Source organism: Stegostoma tigrinum, chromosome 15 (assembly GCF_030684315.1).
Source record: "Stegostoma tigrinum isolate sSteTig4 chromosome 15, sSteTig4.hap1, whole genome shotgun sequence".
Classification (NCBI taxonomy): Eukaryota; Metazoa; Chordata; class Chondrichthyes; order Orectolobiformes; family Stegostomatidae; genus Stegostoma; species Stegostoma tigrinum.
Window position 1 is genome coordinate 74,602,334 of NC_081368.1, and position 20,386 is coordinate 74,622,719.

Genomic DNA, 20,386 nt, shown 5'->3' on the forward strand with positions numbered 1-20,386 from the left:
CACGGAGTGCAGTGGAGGCCAGGATATTAGATGCCTTCAAGCCAGAGATGGATAAATTCTTGATCTCATAAGGAATCAAGGGCTACGGGGAGAGTGCAGGGAAGTGAAGTTGAAATGCCCATCAGCCATGACTTAAATGGCAGAGTGGACTCGGTGGGCCCAATGGCCTCACTTTTACTCCGATGTCTTATGGTCTTGTGGAAGTAAAAATAGTGCATGAAGAATATACATTTTTGTTGCAAATCAGTGCAGTGCGGAAGATTTTCATGATGAAATTTGTTGTTTGGTTACATGGCAGAGAAAAGAGTTGTTTCCTAATTCGTCCTTCAGTGTTCAGAGGATTTCTGGGTGTTGGATATATTTTCCCAGGAGCTGGTATCTAAATGATGTTATAAATAAATTTAAAAGCACTTTGCCTAAATAGAATGTTCATGACGATTGCATGATGCGTCTCTTTAGAAGTGATAAGTTTTACAACAGCCTCTGAATGACATTCCCTAATTTGTTGCAGCTGCAGACAGGGATTCGCCAAATCATTAATTTCCCAAGTCAGGAACGATAAACCAATTCCCCTTGTTTATTCAGCTGTTCTCTCCGTTGGTTGCACCAAGGTTAATTCAGAAAGAATCTCTTCCTTGGAAACCTTTCTCCTAGATCCAAATGAACGTGAATCAGAAATTGCTGGAAAAACTCAGCAGGTCTAGCAGCATCTGTGGATCGCCAACAGGCTTAATGTTTCGGGTTGGTGACCCTTGTTCAGAGTGTTAACTCTGCTTTCCCTCCACAGATGCTGCCAGACCTGCTGAGTTTTGCCAGCAATTCCTGGTTTTGTTTCTGATTTTCAGCATCTGCAGCTCTTTGGTTTTTGCCAAATGAATATAAGTTTTCAGTGGAGGTAATTTAATCAGGCTTTCTTGAATTAACATAAAGAGCAGTTTATCAAATTACTGGGGAGTATTACTGAACAAAGAGACCTTGGTGTGCAGGTTCATAGTTCCTAGAAGTTGGAGTCACAGGTAGACAGGGTAGTGAAGAAGGTGTTTTGTGCACCTGCCTTTATCGGTCAGTGTATTGAGTATAGGAATTGGGATGTCACGTTGTGGCTGTACAGAACATTGGTTCGGCCACTTTTGGAATACAGTGTGCAATTCTGATCTCCCTGCTATAGGAAGAATGTTGTTGAACTTAGAAGGGTACAGAAATGCTTTACCAAGATGTTACCAGGGTTGCAGGGTTTGAGCAATACAGAACAACTGAATAGGCGGGACTAATTTCCTTGCAGTGTCGGAGGTTGAGGCATGATTTTATCGAGATTTATAAAATCGTGAAGGGTAAGGATAGAGTGAATAGCCAAGGTCTTTATTCCCTGGGTAGGGAGTCCAAAACTTGAGGGTACAGGTTTAGGGTGAGAAGGGAAAGATTTAAAAGGGACCTAAGGGGGGGCAGCCTTTCCAATCAGAGGATGGTGTGTGTGTGGAATGAGCTTCCAGACGAAGTGGTCGTGGCTTGTACAATTGCATTTAAAAGGCATCTGGACGGGTGCATGAACGGGAAGGGTTTAGAGGGATATGGACCAAGTGCTGGCAAGTGGGACTGGATTAATTTCGGATATCCGGAGGCATGACCCAAGTTGGACCAAAGTGTGTTTCAGTGCCGTGCAACTGTATGACTCTAGATACAAGAAGAAGTAGTAACACAACACACAGGTACAAAAGTAAGCGATGAGTGCAACTGCATAAAAGTAAAAGCAAAATGCAGATGAGCCTCTGAATTATTTGTGAAGAGCAAGTACAAAGATGTAGCAGCTGTGATTGGATGTGGCCAGTCGCGTTGACCTTGATAGTTGAGCTGACAGTTTTGATATTGATTTTGTGATCAAAATTCCTTTGTGGTGATTACTTTTGAACTCTCTGACAGCATGTGGAGGAAGAAGGGGTGATTCTATGTTTTTTTCTGGTAGGATAGGGCTGTTAAAAATCGCTATTATCAAAGCTGTGTCCCTCAGCACTCTGGGCCAGACACGAGGACATTTTCTGCTGACAGTGACAGGCTTATTGTTGCATTCAATTTTTAAGCTCTCTTTCATACATTTCTGGAGGGTAACATAGATATGCCTGAAAAAGGTGGCTGTCTGCTGAGAGAGATGCAGTCAGCCGCTCGGTCTGTCTTTTTAGGAGGTCTGTCCCTTTTTGAAATTTCCCTGATTCTTTACAGGTACAGCATTACATTGGCTTCTTGTAGAATTTTTTCAGTGAGATTTGCAGTTTATACTTTCTGTAGCAGTCCTATTTTTCTTTCAAAATAAAGTAATTTTGAAATGAGAAGTGAAAAGAGGCCTGTTTGTATTTTGAAGCTCTGATCTATTGTCATCGTACTGGTTTTGTTTTAAACATTGATTGAAAGTTTTGTAATTCTGGTCAGGTCAGGTATGAGTTGGTTGTGACATATATCTAACTAGAAGTTTGATATTTGAATATCTATAATGTAAATTATTTTTATTCCTGTAATTGTATAAAGGGAATTAATTTCAAATGTTTAGGTACAAGGTATTGAGGAGTTAAGGGGACAGTAGGAGAGAGAAAATATGCTGTATCATCTGTCATAGTGAGATTTGAAGCCAAGTCCAAATGACATTAGCTTGTGGGTCTGGATTAATAGTCTGATGATATCACTACTCCACCCCCACCTGTAGCATTTTGTGTCTCTTCTTCGTCCACGATAGTTGTCCACCAGTTACCCTTAAAAATAAAATGATTTGACAACTTGAAGAGAAAATTATCTTTGCAGTATTGTATTCTCAGCTGTTTCCTTTGAATGATTCTTTCGGATGAGTTTTGACAGCCTTTCTAATAACAAACAGTATTGCAGTTAATAAAACTGCCAAGGAATGAATGGGTCTTTATGCTGTGTTTATGGTCGAGTGGTCAAGCCACTATCAACCTGCTAGAATTTCAACCTGGGCCGGCCTAGAGCAGCAGTTTTTGATGAAAATTACACGCATAACCCCTGTAGGACAGGAGCAAAACAAACATAAAGCCTGAAGTCAATCTTTATAATGTTCCCTTCAGGGCTATTAAAACTATTCTATACTTATAATGAGGAAAAACAATTTTTAAAAATTAATTTATTTTAAATCAAGTCATTCTGTATCTTCAGCACATAATGAGCTTGGCTTATGACAGTCAGCCAACCAACCGCCAACTTGGACGCTCTTAATCATCATTGTGGCCCCCTTTTTGAACTTGACCAGTGACACACAACTAAGATTAACAGCATGTACCTCTGCATCCTTTGCTTTGATCAGTAATGACATTGAGGTTACCAGCTTGGAGATTCTGAGTCTCTGCTCATTATCAGGGAGCTTAGTTAGGTGCCGCTGAGTCAATTTTTGCATCACTATTTATGTTATTTCAGCTTCTTGATGGTGTGGATGTCAGTAACTCTTGGAAGCCAATATTATCAGTACTTTTTCTAAATGGGCCTTGTGTTGCTGGCTAGGTGACTGTTTATTGCTCATGCCAAATTGCTTAGAAGGCAGTTAAGCGTAAACTATGATGCCTGGCCTAGACTGAAGGGTTTGTTCTGTACCATATGATTCTGTGATTTTATGAATGCGAAGACTGGAATCACATGTATCCTAGGCCAGGTTTCCTTCTGTATCGGGCATTAGTGAACCAAATGGCAATTGAGAATGGTTTAATGGACACGTTCTGGCTAACTTTTTTATTGCAGACTTGCATTGAATTCAGGCTTCAGAAAGAATGCCAAGAGTAGGTACATCAGCATTGCAGCATTGCCTCAACATTGCCATCATTTTCTGCTCAAGTCCTGGTTTGGAGCTTCAACCTAAAATTTCTAACTGGGTAGAGGGTGGAAAGAAGAGGATGACTGTGTCAGTGGAACAAAAATGACAGACATGTTGGAGTTTTTTTTTCCTTTAAATCATTCATGGAGTGTGCCCATTGTCCATTTCTAATTGCCTTTGAGAAGGTGAGAGTAAGTCACTGCAGTCCATGTGATGTGGGTACATCCCAATATGAATAGTATTGTATTTATGATTATTTGGAAAAGCACAGTTTGATTAGAAATAGCATGGCTTTCAGAGGGGTAAGTCAGGCCTCACAAGCGAATTCTTTGAGCATGTGACAAAATACATCGATGAAGGTAGACCATGGATGTGATGTCTATGGATTTTAGCAAGACATTTGATAAGCTTCAACATGGTAGGCTCATTCAGAAAGTAAGGAGGCATGAGATTCAGGGAAATTTGCCTGTCTGGATACATAGCTGGCTGCCCGATAGAAGACAGGTTGGTAGTAGATGGAAAGTATTCAGCTTGGAGCTCGGTGACTCGTGGTGTTCTGCACGAATCTGTTCTGGGACGCCTGCTGATTGTAATCTTTATAAACGATTTGGAAGAGGAAGTGGGAGGGTGGGTCAGTAAGTTTGCCAATGACACAAGGGTTGTTGGAGTTGTGGATAGTGTGGAGGGCTGTTGTAGGTTGCAACAGGATGCAGAGCTGGGCAAAGAACTGGCAGATGGAATTCAAACCAGAAAAGTGTGAAGTGATTTATTTTGTAAGTTCAAATTGAATGTAGATTACAGGGTTAATGGAAGTATGGAGGAACAGAGGGATCTTGGGGTCCATATCCAAAGCTCCCACCAAGTTGCTACCCAAGGTGAGAGGGTTTTTAAGAAGACATATGGTGTGTTGGCTTTCATTGACAGGAGAATTGATTTTAAGAGCCATTAGGTTATGCTGCAGCTCTCTGAAACTCTGGTTACTCCACATTTGTATTTTTATGTTCAGCTTTTGTCGCCTCATTATAGAAGAGATGTGGAAGCTTTAGAGAGAGTGTAGAGGAGATTTAGCAAGATGCTCAAAATTATCAGAAAGGCTGTCGAGGAGCTGGGCATGTCATGCTTCCGCACTGTTTGCGAGTTTGCAGCATTCATTTGACAAATGTACTTGTTCAGAACTAAGGAAAGGTCACTGAAATGGTAACTCTGATTTTCCTTCACATATGCTGCCAGGCCTGCTGAGCTTTTCCAGCAACTTCTGCTTTTATTTCTGATTTACAGCATCCGCTGTCCTCTTGGGTTTTCACTCAGAATTTTTAATTTGTCGCAGTGGAAGGGATCAAAAATTTTGTTTTTAAGAGGGACCTGAAATAACTCCACAGAGCTGGTATCCTGTCACCAAGTCACCTTTTATTTACAAATGGAGAGCCCTGACACTCCAGTTCTTATCAATCAGCCAGGGCTTCCTGACTGGACTAGATTAAGCCCCATTCAGGAAACTCACTCTGTGCTGTCCATCTGGCTGACCTCGTTACATTCAATATATTCCTCCCCTTCTGAGTTCAAGGACACAGGCTGGTTCTTTTTCTTTTGTGGTTTCTGGATGTTCTAGCATCGGGTCAGGTTCCTCTAATCCTGCCTTGGATACGGGCAGAGTGTAATGTGCAGTAGCTTGCCTCTTGCGCCGAGAGTATCTCGCAAGAAATCAGTTTTATTCTGCAAGTGGAAAAGGCGTCGAGGCAGTGACCATCTCCGATTCCGAGGTATCTTCGATGCTCGACGGAGAAGTCGAACACACATGTTCTCGAACTATTGGAAAGGCTGTCGAGGAGCTGGGCACGTTGTGCCCCTGCACTGTTTGCGAGTTTGCAGCATTCGTATGGTCTTGGTGACATTCTCGTTCAGGGCTGTTGCATCTACTTGATCGTTATATGTCATTAGAACTGACCTCACATTGACCATGTCCGTGACTCGTGCAGGTCCATTCCTCTGGTTCCTACACCAAACGTTATCCCCTGAAATAAAGCCTCTCACTCAGCAGTCTCATGTCTGGCACTGGCTTTCCTGATGCCGTATCAGCCCAGTTGGGTTAGCATGTAAAACAATACTTTTCACTGTGTCTGTCTACATGTGACAGTTATATGTCAAATCAAATCTCATTTATTACCTTCCCATGTGTACAAAGATGCATGCAATGTGATCTGTTAACCTTTGGAGTTTCACCAATAGCATTAATTCTCATTTCTGTTGCCTTTGAGCTTTTTTAATCAGCTTGCATTCCAACTGATATTTCACAGATTGTAGAATTGTGGGTTATTTGTGTTGTGGACTCTTGCACATGGAGACTATGAATTTTGACTCTTTACTTTCATAACACGCGACTAATTATTTGCCACGATATATATTACGATATATAGATGGTGAAAGGATTTAGAGGAATTGTGTATGAAACCTGAACAGTAAATGAAGCTGTACAAAGCTTGATTTAGTCAAGACAAGAGCTTTGGAACTTTGTATCCATGTTGTTTATAACAATGTTATAATAGTGGATGTCGCCATGGACGTCCAGTCCTTATACACCTGCATTCCTCATGCAGATGGCCTCAAGGCCCTCCGCTTGTTCCTGTCCCACAGGCCCGACCAGTCCCCCTCCACTGACACCCTCTTCCGCCTAGCTAAACTCGTCCTCACCCTCAACAACTTCTCCTTCGATTCCTCCCACTTCGTACAGACAAAGGGGGTGGCCATGGGTACCTGCATGGGCCGAAGCTATGCCTGCCTCTTTGTAGGTGACATGGAACATCCCTCTTGCGCACCTGCACAGGCCCTCTGTTACATGGATGACTGTATCGGCGCCGCCTCTTGCTCCCCAGAGGAGCTCGAACAGTTCATCCACTTCACCAACACCTTCCACCCCAACCTCAAGTTCACCTGGGCCATCTCCAACACATCCCTCTCCTTCCTGGACCTCTCAGTCTCCATCTCAGGCAACCAGCTAGAAACTGATGTCCATTTCAAGCCCAACGACCCCCACAGCTACCGAGAACACACCTCCTCCCACCCACCCTCCTGCAAAAATTCCATCCCCTATTCCCAATTCCTCCGCCTCCGCCACATCGCTCCCAGGATAAGGCATTCCACTCCCGCACATCCAAGATGTCCGCATTCTTCGAGGACTGCAACTTCCCTCCCGCAGTGGTCCAGAACGCCCTTGACCGTGTCTCCCGCATTTCCCACAATACATCCCTCACACCCCGCCCCTGCAACCACCGCCCTAAAAGAATCCCCCTCGTCTTCACATACCACCCCACCAGCCTCGGATACGACGCATCATCCTCCGACACTTCCGCCATCTACAAACCAACCCCACCACCCAAGACATTTTTCTATCTCCACCCCTGTCTGCTTTCCGGAGAGACCATTCTCTCCGAGACTCCCTTGTCCACTCCACACTCTCCCCTTCAACCCCACCACACCCGGCAACTTACCCTGCAACCGCTGGAAATGGTACACTTGCCCCCCACGGTGTGGCTTCCTCTGCATTGGGGAAACCAAGCGGAGGCTTGGGGACCGCTTTGCAGAACACCTCTGCTCGGTTTGCAGTAAACAACTGCACCTCCCAGTCGCGAACCATTTTAACTCCCCCTCCCATTCTTTAGATGACATGTCCCTCATGGGCCTCCTGCAGTGCCACAATGATGCCACCCGAAGGTTGCAGGAACAGCAACTCATATTCCGCTTGGGAACCCTGCAGCCCAATGGTATCAATGTGGATTTCACAAGCTTCTAATCTCCCGTCCTCCCACTGCATCCCAAAACCAGCCCAGTTCGTCCCCTCCCCCCACTGCATCTCAAAACCAGCCTAGCTCGTCCCCGCCTCCCTAACCTGTTCTTCCTCCCATCTATCCCCTCCTCCCACCTCAAGCCACTCCTCCATTTCCCACCTACCGACCTCATCCCGTCTCCATGATCTGTCCGTCCTCCCCGGACTGACCTATGCCCTCTCTACCTGCCCCACCTATACTCTCCTCTCCACCTATCTTCTCCTCTATCCATCTTCGGTCCGCCTCTGTCCCTATTCATTTCAGAACCCTCTCCCCGTCCCTCTCTCTGATGAAGGGTCTCGGCCCAAAACGTCAGCTTTTGTGCTCCTGAGACGCTGCTGGGCCTGCTGTGTTCATCCAGCCTCACACTTTGTTATCTTGGATTCTCCAGCATCTGCAGTTCCCATTATCTCTGGTTATAATAGTGAGATTGAGTTATAATAGTGACAAGATTGAAGCAGTCTATCAAAAGCATTCATCCACACCCAGCCTCGAGTCTCATCCTTACAATTTGTTGCAGATCATATTTGGAAGAAATAATTTTAATGAGCTGCATTAGCATAATTGCAATAAGCACTTCACTGTATTACTTTTCTCAGGCGTCTTAACTTTTAGTCAGTTGAAAGTCAGGGTGAGAGCCTTAGTAACTTTGTAATGACAAACTGTCAAATGGAAGAAGTGCTGCAGTACTGAAAGTGTGAATGACAGTGCAAAAAGATGTAGAAAAAAATAACATTTATTGCTGCCTCTTTTAAAGTGTTTCAAGTGTGCATTGTGACTTTGAGGGAAATGGTTGAGGAGGAACTAATGAGCCCTGTGAGCTGAATTAATGCAAAGAAACTTGCAGTCTCCAGATTGTCAGAAACCACATGTATGACTAAAATTGTGAGTTGATATCCTGTGGAATTCCCGACCCGTGGAGCTGTGTGGATCTAGAGTTGGAAACCTGTCAGATAGGTCTAAGTATGGACTATTTTGTTTCAATTTCCATTATCTGATTGTTATAGCGGAAACTTGCATGGACTGAAGTTTCTTTCAAAACGACAAAAGCATGGACCTAAAATGATGGCTGTTGTCTTCTGACTATGGACTGCAGCAAGCTTCGGGCAACCTATGTGGAATGAATGAATAAATTAATCTGCATTTAAATCATGATTTCATCTGTAGTCATTGAAACAGGCAACTGAATCAGCATCAAGAAACTCACGTTTCCTGTTGTAGTTCACACATACATGGTACTTTTACACATTCTGAGTAGAGAGCTCAACTGCCAGTCAGCCAGCTTGGAAAGATAGTGCAGCTAAACTCTGAAATTCCCACTAAACTATATTTCAACAGCTGTTATTGAGAAGAGAGCAGAAAAAGAGAAAAAAGATTCATTCATGACAAGAGCTGGAACGCTTTCTCTCCCGTTGTCTCTCATCATGTTGGAAGACAGTGCCTAGTGGAAAAAGCAAATTGGAAAACAACAATTTATCAAGGAAGCAAAGGTAGCTACAGATTCGTCTACTGCTGAGTATACATTTCAAACATTAAACAACCGTTCTCCCGAGCTAAGAATCTAACATCCCAAATGTACAAATGGCTTGGCCGGAGAAGCTACAAGTAACATTCATACCACACAAACCCCAGGCCGTGACCATCTCCAATAAGAGACAACCGAATCTCCAGCCCATGACATTCAGTGGTGTCATGGAATCCCCCTGTCTCACCATCCTTAGGGTTACCATTGACTGGAAATGCAGCTGAACTCGCCACGTAAACATAGTGGCTACAAGAGCAGGTCAGAGGCTAGGAATACTGCGGCAAGTAACTCGCCACCTAACTTATGAAAGCCTGTCCACCTTGTACACGGCACAAGTCAGGAGTGTGATGGGATGCTTCCCACTTGTCTGGATGGATGCAGCTCAAACAACACTCAAGAAGCTTGATGCCATCCAGGACAAAAAAGTCCATTTGATTGGCATCACATCCACAAACACCCACTTTCTCCAACCATTGATGCTCAGTAGCAGCAGCATGCATTGTCTAAAAGATGCACAGCAGAAATTCACCAAAAATCCTTGGCACCTTCCAAACCTCCAACTACTCTCAAGGCCCTCACTTCACAACTTTGTTAAAAAGGCAACTTGATAGATGACAATATTCTTTCATAATTTTTTGAATGTTGCTGAAATTAAATGATCAGTTTGGATGAGCATTTAGGAGGTGTCTAAAATTATAGTGGGATCTTGAACAATTGGCCATTGGGCTGAGGGGTGACAGATGGAGTTTGATTTGGATAAATGCGAGGTATTGCATTTTGGTAAACCAAATAAGGGCAGGACTTTTGCAGTTAATAGAACTGTGGATGGAGTTGTAAAACTGAGAGACCAAAGGATTGATGTTACATAATCCTTTGCAAGTTGGACGAGGTGGTTAAGAAGGCATTTAACACGCTTGCCTTCATTGATCAGACCATTGAGTTCTCGGAGTTGGTAGGTGGTCACTTTTTGAGTATTGTTCCGATTGCCTTGCTATAGGAAGGATGTGATTAAATTGGAGAGGGTTCGGGAAACATAGCAGGATGTTGTTGGGACTGGAGAATTTGAGCTGTAATGATACGCTGGATAGGCTGTGACCTTTGTCACTAGAGCTTTAGGAGGTTGATGGGTGACATTATACAGGTTTATAAAATCATGAGGGGTACCGATAAGATGAATAGCAAAGGTCTTTTCTCTAGGGTAGGGGAGTTCAAAACTAGAGCACACATTTTTAAAATAAATGGAGAAAGATTTAAACGTGACCTGAAGGGCAACTTTTTTACACAGAGGGTAGTTCGCTTGTGGAATGAACTGCCAGAGGAATTGGTAGATGCAGGTACAGTTCTACTCCGTTGCTGTATGATTCTATGACTCTGGTGTCAATTGACAATATAGCTGTCCCCAGGTTGAAGTGCCTCATTAGTTCTAGGATTCCTGCCAACTCAATAATATGAAGCAGAAGGTGAGAACTTTGGAAACAGCTTCAGGTATAAATTGTTTGCTTAAAGTAAGAACTATGTATGTATATTTTGTGATGGCATCCAAGCATGCTCTTCTGTTAAAATCCTATTGGCAACATCATTGAAAACACAAAACACTACCTGTATTCTTGTTCTAAATGCCACCCTTTGATGCCATTTGGTGTTGAGATCGTGAACCAATCCCTTAATGAATTCCCTCCAATTGCATATTGCCTGAAATAGAAAGAAACAGGCCCAGGAGCCTGAGAAAGAGAAAATTAGAATGAACATGTTATTCTCCCTATTGCCAAGATATTCTCAGTTCCTGTGAAAAAGTGAATTTTTACAATTTCCTGAGTAGAAATTTATTCTGACCCATTGTATCAGTTCAGTAATCTTCAAAATAAACAATCATGAAGCTGCAATATTAGCAGGACCATTTAATAATATTTGGTCAGGCTTGCCTTGAAGAGATTGTGTTATCTATAAAATCAGGAGCGAGTTTATATGGTAACGAAATTACCTAATGGCCTGACCTTTAACAGTGCGCAGCTACCGACAGCACGTGACAGTATTGTTTATAAATATTTGTATTTTTTTGCTCCAAATACGAGCTTGCAGAATTTAGATTAAAGCAAGTATTATTTTGGAGTCTTTGAGCAAGTTATGTAGAAACTGCTGATTATTACAGAAATCATCAAAAAGGTGTAAATTGCTGGGAGGGAGAAGAGCTGTTACATTTATCAGTTGTCACGTTGACATATTCCATTGTAGTAGGTAAGTCCGTGTCTTCTGTGATTTATTTCTTGGAATTGCAAGTATTTATCTTTCAGAACTGCAAATGAAATTGCCACCAGCAATTTTTTTTTGGTGATCAACTTCGCCTCCATTATCCTGCATCACAATCAAATTCTAATATTTCTGAACTGAGGAATCATAGAATTTGACAGTATAGAAGGTGGCCATTTGTCCCAGCCTGTCTGTACTGGCTCCTGAAAGAGCTACCTTGCTTTGTCTCTGTTGGCCTCTAAATTCAGCACTTTCGAATATATATCTCAGGAAGGGTCACCGGACCTGAGATGTTAATTCCAATTTCTCTTCACAGATGCTGTCAGGCCTGTTGATCTTTTCTAGCAACTTTGTCAAGTTTTTGTCAAGTAAAGAGATTTAGATTCTCCCTTACTGGAGATTGTCATTGCCTGACATTTTTTTGTAATGCATAATTCTTACCACTTGTCAGCCCTAGCCTGAACTTTGCCCAGGCCTTGCTGCATATGGACATGGACTGCAGTAATCAGTGCCGATACCCACTTCTGACTTTGTGAAGGAGTTACGTTCATTGATAAAGCAGCTGAAGCTGGTCAGACTGAGGAACTTTGCAGCGATGACCTGGTACTGAGCTGATTGATCTCCAGCAACCACAACCATCCTGCCTTTTGCTGTCTATATCTTCAAGACCATTTCCCACCTGATTCCCATGGACTTCAGTTTTCGGAAGGCTTCTTGATGTCAAGGTGAGTTACTTTTCTGTCAGCCTTGGAAAACCATTCTTTTGTCTGTGTTTGGACCAAAATTGTATGAAAGTTAGAAGCTACGTTGGCCCTGATGGATCCCAAAATGAGCAACAATGAGCCGGTTATTGTCCAGTTTCGGGTCCAGTTCTGAGGAACAGTCACTGGACCTGAAATGTTAGCTCTGATTAATTTCAGTCACACACAGTTAGAGAAACTACGCTGTTCCAATCATAACATTAATTTATATAACCAAGCGCAACCTTGACTCGTACAATGAGTTAAAATTCTGGACTCGACCTCCAGTTACCCGGGCCATTCAGTACTAATCTCGGTCTTTTGACAGTGAACACTTTGTGGAGCTGTTTTCTTAATTGTGTGGTGCTGTCATATGAACAGGAGCTGCCAGAGTTCGGCTTCTAATTAGCTCTTGTGTAATACAGATGATTTCAGTCAAGTTTTCATTATGTTCAAGGAGATATAGTGAGTTGACTGACTTTTATGAAGAGCTGTGCAATTTTTACAGCCATGTGTGTTTCTGCTGAAAGCAATATCTTTTGATGAATTGTATTGCGTGTGTCAAAAATGTGAAAAGATTTAGTTCAGCACACAGTGTGATTCTGAGTTGAGTGGCTTAAAAATATTTACAGATTTGTGACCGACATGCTCAGTGAATTCTTTGTCCAGGGAAAGCTTTATAAATCTCAGTATTTGTAACATAATCTCAACTATGTAATTTATACCCATATTCCTGGGTTATGCTCTATCTTTCATTCAAATTACTTTATAATCCATTACATGGATAATTCAAGATAACAAAGTGTGAAGCTGGATGAGCAGAGCAGGCCAAGCAGCATCTCAGGAGCACAAAAGCTGACGTTTCGGGCCCAGACCCTTCATCAGAGAGGGGGATGGGGTGAGGGTTCTGAAATAAATAGGGAGAGAGGGGGAGGCGGACTGAAGATGGAGAGAAAAGATGATAGGTGGAGAGGAGAGTATAGGTGGGGAGGTAGGGAGGGGGTAGGTCAGTCCAGAGAAGACGGAGAGGTCGAGAAGGCGGGATGAGGTAGTAGGTCGGAAATGGAGGTGCTGCTTGACGTGGGAGGAAGGGATGGGTGAGAGGAAGAACGGGTTAGGGAAGCGGAGACAAGTTGGGCTGGTTTTGGGATGCACTGTGGAGAGGGGAAGAACTGGGCTGGTTTTGGGATGCATTGGGTGAAGGGGAGATTTTGAAGCTTGCGAAGTCCACATTGATACCATTGGGCAGCAGGGTTCCCAAGCGGAATATGAGTTGCTGTTCTTGCAACCTTCAGGTGGCATCATTGTGGCACTGCAGGAGGCCCATGATGGACATGTCATCTAAAGAATGGGAGGGGGAGTGGAAATGGTTTGCGAATGGGAGGTGCAGTTGTTTATTGCGAACCGAGCGGAGGTGTTCTGCAAAGCGGTCCCCAAGCCTCCGCTTGGTTCCCCAATGTAGAGGAAGCCACACCGGGTACAATGGATACAGTATACCACATCGGCAGATGTGCAGGTGAACATCTGCTAAATATGGAAGGTCATCTTGGGGCCTGGGATGGGGGTGAGGGAGGAGGTATGGGGGCAAGTGTAGCACTTCGTGCGGTTGCAGGGGAAGGTGCCGGGTGTGGTGGGGTTGGAGGGACTGTGGAGCGGACAAGGGAGTCACGGAGAGAGTGGTCTCTCCAGAAGGCAGACAAGGGTGGGGATGGAAAAATGGCTTGGGTGCTGGGGTCGGATTGTAGATGGCGGAAGTGTCGGAGGATGATGCGTTGTATCCGGAGGTTGGTGGGGTGGTGTGTGAGAACGAGGGGGATCCTCTTGTGGCGGGGGCGGGGTGTGAGGGACGTGTTGCAGGAAATGCAGGTGACGCGGTCAAGGGCGTTCTCGACCACTGCGGGGGGAACGTTGCGGTCCTTGAAGAACGTGCACATCTGGGGTGTGCGGGAGTGGAATGCCTCATCCTGGGAGCAGATGCGGCGGAGGTGGAGGAATTGGGAATAGGGGATAGAATTTTTGCAGGAGGGTGGGTGGGAGGAGGTGTATTCTAGGGAGCTGTGGGAGTCGGTGGGCTTGAAATGTACATCAGTTTCTAGCTGGTTACCTGAGATGGAGACTGAGAGGTCCAGCAAGGTGAGGGATGTGTTGGAGATGGCCCAGGTGAACTTGAGGTTGGGGTGGAAGGTGTTGGTGAAGTGGATGAACTGTTCGAGCTGCTCTGGGGAGCAAGTGGCGGCGCCGATACAATCATCAATGTAACAGAGGAAGAGGTGGGGTTTGGGGCCTGTGTAGGTGCGGACGAGGGACTGTTCCATGTCACCTACAAAGAGGCAGGCATAGCTTGAGCCCATGCGGGTACCCATGGCCACCTCCTTTGTCTGTACGAAGTCGGAGGAATCGAAAGAGAAGTTGTTGAGGGTGAGGACGAGTTTGGCTAGGCGGATGAGGCTGTCGGTGGAGGGGGACTGGTCAGGCCTGCGGGACAGGAAGAAGTGGAGGGCTTTGAGGCCATCTGCATGCGGAATACAGGTGTGTAGGGACTGGACGTCCATGGTGAAAATGAGGTGTTGGGGGCCAGGGGATTGGAAGTTCTGGAGGAGGTGGAGGGCGTGGGTGGTGTCACGGACGTAGGTGGGGAGTTCCTGGACCAAGGGAGAGAAAATGGAGTCCAGATAGGTGTAGATGAGTTCGGTGGGGCAGGAACAGGCTGAGACAATGGGTCGACCCAGGCAGGCAGGCTTGTGGATTTTGGGCAGGGCAGGCAGGTTTTTAACACAGCACAGGAGATTTGTTGAAACAGTATCTAATGGTAATTAGATTAAATCCTTTTCTTTATTCACTGCTCACTTTGGGAGTCATTCTGAGCTATTTCCCAGAAATGGTCATGTTAGGCAATCGAATTTGAATTTCCCAGCCAATATCTTTAACCAAAGTTATTGATATTATGAACTACCTATTATGCTTATGAATTGGTTATTGTCTCATAGAGGCCTCTAGCTCAGGAAAGGAACCTTTGGCACTGTGCCTGTGAAAAACAGTCACCTAACTATTCTAATTCCATTTTACGGCATTTGTACCATTTGCCTTGTATGCCTTGGCATAGCAAGTATCCCCTTTTATTTCGTAAATCTTACGAGGGTTTCTGCCTCAGCCACCCTTACTGGCAGTGAGTTCCAGATTCCTACACCCTCTTGGTAAAAACATTTTTCCTCTCATCCCTTATGAATCTCTTGCCCCTTACCTTAAATCTACGTGACCAGTCATTGATCCCTGCACCAAAGCGAAAAGTTTCTTTCTGTTTATGCCTCTCATAATTTTATACATTTCAATCATATTCTCCCTTCATCTGTTCTGTTGTATGGAAAACAACTTTAGACTGTTCATTCTTCCTTCATTTCAAAAACTCTTCACCTTGGACAGCATCCTGATAAATCTCCCCTGCACCTTATCCCCCCAACCCTTCACTGTAGATTCCAGACCTGTGCCCATTACGCTAGCTGTGTCCTAAACAATGTTTTGCATAGTTCCAGCATAACCACCCTACTCTTAAACTCAATGCCTTAGTTAGTAAAGGTAAGTGTCCCTTATGCCTTCTTCATTACTTTATCTACCTGACCTGATACCTTAAGGGACTGGTGTACATGTATATCAAAATCCCTGGGATCCTCAGTGCTTCCACCTTTCATCATATATTCCTATTCCTTATTTGTCCTGCTGAAGTGCATTCTCTCACGTGTATCCAGATTGAATTCCATTTGCTGCTGATTAGCCTATCTATATTCTCCTGTAATCTAAAGCTAACCTCCTCATGAATGACTACTCCACCAATTTTTGCACCATCTGCAAACTAACTAATCTGTCTTGCCTATATAGATATCTAAATTGTTTATAAATAACACAAACAGCAATAAGTCCAACATTGATCCCTGCGCTGAACACAGAATTCCAATCACCAAAACACCAAGCAATCATCAACCTCTGTGCTTTGACATTCGACCAATTCTGGATCCGAGTAGCCAAATTTCCTCAGATCCCTTGGGCTATTCACTATTAGTCTCCCATGTGGGACATTGACAAAAGCCTTGCTGAAGTCCAAGTAGATTATGTCAAATGTAATCCCCTCTTGTACACACCTGGTTACTACTTCAAAAAATGCAATCAAGTTATTCAGACATGGCCTCCCCTCAATAAAACCATGACTGCCCTGCCTTTCCAAGTGTGGATTGATTCTGTCCCACAGAATTGCTTCCAGTAGTTTTCTCACCTGAGGTGAGACTTACTATTGTGTATCTTTATTTCAATATACAATTTTTATTCACTTTTGCGATATGGACATCACTGCCTGTCTTGAGTTGCCCTTGAGAAAGTGGTGGTGAGTTGCTTTCTTAACCCGCTGCAAGCCATGTGATATAGCTACTCTCGCGATGACATTAGGGAGGGAATTCCAGGATTTTGACTTGTTTTAAGCATTTATATGTACTTTATCATGAAATGCTGACAAGGTCGACAAGGAAATATAAGGATTCAAAAAGATTTATGGTCCTCATGAAGAAATAGTTAGGACTGGTAGACAGACCCTCAATAATTTGCCCAGAACTGCGTGCTGTGTGTTTGTTGTCGGCCTTTTTCTCAAGCAGTTGATTCAAACAGTCTGATTGTAAAATTCTTTTCTGTACAAATGTTTGCTTTAAAATAAATAGAAGTAAAGAGAAGAATCCGTCTAGAATTAGATTTGATTTGTGTGTGGCTTTGAGAGTGATCTTGTCATGAGTATGCTGTGAGATTACCCCAGAGACTCTGATATGCTAAAGTAATAGACTTTTGGAGACTGGCAACAACTGTTCTGCTTCTGTGCCACCACAAAAAATCACATCTGTCTTGTTTAGAAATACTTGGAGGCATCCTGTTGCTGTGCATCTGATTTGAAAACTGTAACATGCAAAAACATACTCTTAGTATTACCCTGAAAGATTCAACATAAAGTAATTTAACAGATTTCTTCTATTGTCTAGAATATCTTCTGAAATATTTGGTTTGAAAATGGGTAAGTCACAAAATTGTATCAGTGATAATGGGAACTGCAGATGCTGCAGAATCCGAGACAACAAAGTGTGGAGCTGGATGGACAGCGAAGGCCAAGCAGCATTTTGACACATCCAGCATTGCCGAAGTGATTACCCACTGCAGTTTAGACACAACTTTATGAGCAGGCTTGTCATGAAAGACCAATTTAATCATCTAATAAGCAGTATGTTCTGGCTGAAATACTAAAACATGATGAAAATCTTTGCAATTAGACAACTGTTTTACATTTTGCATTATGCATAGAAACGGACAAACAAGAGGGTTGTGTTCTGAGGAGGGGTCACCCGACCCAAAACGTGAACTCTGATTTTTGTTCACAGATGCTGCCAGACCTGCTGAGCTTTGCCAGCAAGTTCTGTTTTTGGTGTCATCTGATTTTCTGATTTTGTTTTGTCATGTTGATTCTTTAGAGCACATGTTTTTGAAGTTGAGCCTTCCCTCAGAAACGTCTCATTTGTTTTCACCAGCCATTTGCTGTGTTTGCCAGCAGCAAAGCCAAAATTTCTTTAATTTATTTCTCGTGAAGCATGCCTTCAGCAACCTGAGTTTACCTTATGGGTATGCTGCGCTTTTCCTCCAGGCTTGGTATTTTTCCCTGTATCCGAGTGCAGTTATCAAGTGCATTCTCATGAGAGCAGTTTAATCATGGCTTTTCTTATTTTGAATTTGCTGTTGTTTTGGGTGTATAGTTTGGCAGTCTGTCGTTTGGTTGTTGCTCTGCTTTGGTTGGAAGGTTAATCTGATTATCTATAGCTGCTGTATTTGAGTTAGTATTTCTTTACCATTGAATCCATTGTACTTCTGAAATTTGACACAAATAGAATATAATTTCACTTTGTGACTTTGCTGTTAACACAGTAAATGGAGGAAAGTATTGGCCAGACAATGCTGAGAGGATGTAGAGAATCTACAAACAATTGTAATAAGGGTTACGAATGTGATAACTCTCGCTGGCGTATGCCAGTTGAATTTCTTGTGTTAAATTGCTAGATTATATTTTGGGGGTATAATTCTGAAAATAATATCTTGCTGTATGGAAAACAATATCCTTGAACACTGGTAGGTCAGTTGGAAGGCAAAGAAACACTGGGATTCCTGAAAGTAGAAGGAGAGAGAAAAATCAAAGCATTAATGAACCTGGTCCAAAGTCCATAATTGCCAGTGATACATCAGAGAATTTGTTGGTTACCTGGCTGCTGATGCACTAAAGCAGTAACACATAATAATGAAGTAACAAAAAACCATTCAAAAATGAGAGGGCATTGAAATAACTGACAGCATTGAATCTGCTCCTGTTGTGATGAAAGTGCCTTATTGATTTGTAACAAAATAGTTCCAGGGCTACATTGTATCAACTCAACGTAAGAGTAGTTTGTCTGTGGGACCTCGGAATAGTAATGATAAAGATCACTCTTGTCTATGGCTCCTGATTTCTACTGGTATGTGCTGTGGCAATCTATCAGTTCAGAGATGAAAAGTGGAGAGCAAGGGAAGGAGATTCAGAAGGTAGTTCGTTCTTTCAATAAAATACTTTCCATTTTGCTTTGTTGAGAATGCAGTCTTGAGTTTTGCAAGTGGCTTTAATAGCGTGTATTTCAGGTGTTGAGGGAGCCAAGGGATTTTATTTGTGAGGTGCTGGTAATTGTTAGGAGGAAATTATATTCTGGGAATATCTTGTAATACAGATTGGAAACAGGTTAACTTTCAAATAAAGATCCAAAAAGATCTTCTGGTTGCTGGTTCGTTTCTGACTCAAAGGACATGTCTTTAAGGGCGGCATGGTGGTGCAGTGGTTAGCACTGCTGCCTCTTGGCACCAGGGACCCGGGTTTGATTCCAGACTTGGGTGACGGTCTGTGTGGAGTTTGCACATTCTCCCTGTGTCTGTGTGAGTTTTCTCCGGGTGCTCGGTTTACTCCCAACTGTCCAAAGATGTGCGGGTTAGGTGGACTGGCCATGCTAAATTGCCCATCGTGTTCAGGAATGTGTAGATTAGGTGTGTTTTAGGGGGATGGGTCTGGGTGGGATGTTCCAAGGATCCAACTGAACTTTTTGGACCGAAGGGCCTGTCTCCACATTGTAAGGATTCTAAAACTTAAAGTTCGTTACACTTAACCAAGATCGGAGTAAAATACTGGAAATGATTGTGAGGAGTGAATTTCAGGGTTGAACAGCTAATCTAATTAACATTGGCCAACATGTAGGTTTGGAAGGGGGCAGTCTGGCTGACTAACCGCTTTGAACTTTTAGAGGAAATCATGTTCCAGGTAGACTGTGGGAATTCCAAGATGCAGAAATAGGATAAGGTCATTTGGATCTATGAGTCTGCTTCGCAATTCATTTAGATCATGACCTGATTTGACATATATCTAGACTTTAAAAAAGAAACTTCAGCAAAATTCCATGTAACAGAGCTATTGAAGCTCATTGTGGTGGAATGAAAACAAAACACAGGAATGGATTGAAACTGGCTGAAGCGATGAGTTTTCATTTGAGAAGTGGTATCAAGATTGAGACCGGTAAGAGTACTTGCTGGGGTGTCCTAGGATCATGTTAGGATCTTGCCTATTTGTAGTTACCACCACCAACATGGACTCAGGGGTTTAATGTGAACTGGCCAAATTTTCTAACAGTGACAAACTGGTGGAGGGAAGGGTGTGACTAAATCTGAGATCAGATTTTTGAAAAATATGTCTGCCACTTCAATGCACCACCTTGCTCCCTGGCCAACATCTCTGTCTCCGGCTTGCTGCAGTGTTCTAGTGAAGCCCAGTGCAAGCTGGAGGAACAACACCTCATTTTCTGCTTAGGGACCCTCCAGCCCTTCGGACTCAATATTGAGTCCAATAATTTTTGGACTCTCCCATGTCCCAGCCACCCCCACCCCACACACCAGGCCTTGTTACCATGTAGCCTCCCCCGACACACCCGCTATTGTTAATGACTAACAGTCCCCATTAACAACTATTCACCCTCCCAGCCTGATCAGTAGCAACTCCTAAATCTGTCCAACTGTCTTTCTCTTTGGGCTGTACCCTGTTGATTGCTCCTGACCCCACCCACCTCCCCATTTTCTACCTATACAAACTGACGTTTTCCCAGCCACCATTCAGTTTTTCAAAACTAAAGTGCATGTTTAGGCCTGTACATTGGCATGTAAGTGA